This window comes from Gossypium hirsutum, chromosome D11 (assembly GCF_007990345.1).
Source record: "Gossypium hirsutum isolate 1008001.06 chromosome D11, Gossypium_hirsutum_v2.1, whole genome shotgun sequence".
NCBI lineage: Eukaryota > Viridiplantae > Streptophyta > Magnoliopsida > Malvales > Malvaceae > Gossypium > Gossypium hirsutum.
The window spans coordinates 55,242,054-55,243,055 of NC_053447.1; the positions used below are offsets into that span (position 1 = coordinate 55,242,054).

Consider the following 1,002-nt stretch of genomic DNA (forward strand, 5'->3'; position numbering starts at 1 on the left):
AAATCCTGTTCCTCGTACTATGTATGATTATGCCAAGCACACTCTAACTGGGGTTGAATCGAGTATTGTAAGACCTACCATTGCTACAAATAATTTTGAATTGAAGCCAAATACTATTCAGATAATACAACAGTTTGTTCAGTTTGATGGTTTGCAAGAAGAAGATCCAAATACTCATTTGGCCGATTTCTTGGAAATCTGTGATACTTTCAAAATTAATGGTGCCACTAATGACGCCACTCACCTACATTTATTTCCTTTCTCATTGAGGAATAAAGCTAAGTAATGGTTGAACTCTTTACCACAAGGTTCTGTTACCCCATGGGTTCAAATGACCGAGAAGTTCCTTCTAAAGTATTTACCACCGGTTAAGATAGCCAAGTTGAGGAATGATATCTCTTTCTTTGTGCAGATCAATTTAAAAACCCTATATGATGCACGAGAGAGATATAAGGATTTATTGAGAAGCTGCCCTTCCCATGGGTTACCTCTATGGCTACAAGTTCAAACCTTCTACAATGGTTTGAACGCCTCAACTAGGAAATTAATTGACGCAGCAGCCGGTGGAACTCTGAAAAATAAAACGCCCGAAGCAGCTTATGAATTTATTGAGGAGATGGCACTGAATAATTATCAATGGCAAGTCATGAGGATGAAGCCGATAAAAGTAGTCGGTGTTTTCAACTTAGATGAAGTCACCATGTTACCAAATCAAGTAGAATAATTAAATAAGAAAATTGATGGTTTATATGTTTCTACGCAGGTATATCCGGTGATGTAATGCGATACAAATGGAGGTAGAATGAATAATCCAGAATGTTTACTCTTCGCTTCTAGCACAGAGAACGGGCATATCAATTATATAGGTAATAATTTTAGGCCTCAAAATAACACTTATAGTAATTACTATACTGTAGGTTGGAGGAACTATCCCAATTTCTCTTGGGGTGGTCAAGGAAATCAAATAGCACAACCCCATCTGGGCATTCAACAACAACCTTA

At 37.4% G+C, this 1,002-nt stretch overlaps 1 non-coding gene across 1 annotated transcript; it reads right to left on the reverse strand.

The window, feature by feature from the left end:
• Nucleotides 1-379: 379 nt before the first annotated feature.
• Nucleotides 380-486, reverse strand: LOC121223941 (small nucleolar RNA R71). The gene has a single exon (XR_005921408.1). It is a non-coding gene; the product is annotated as a small nucleolar RNA R71 (small nucleolar RNA).
• Between the last annotated feature and the right edge of the window lie 516 nt (nucleotides 487-1,002).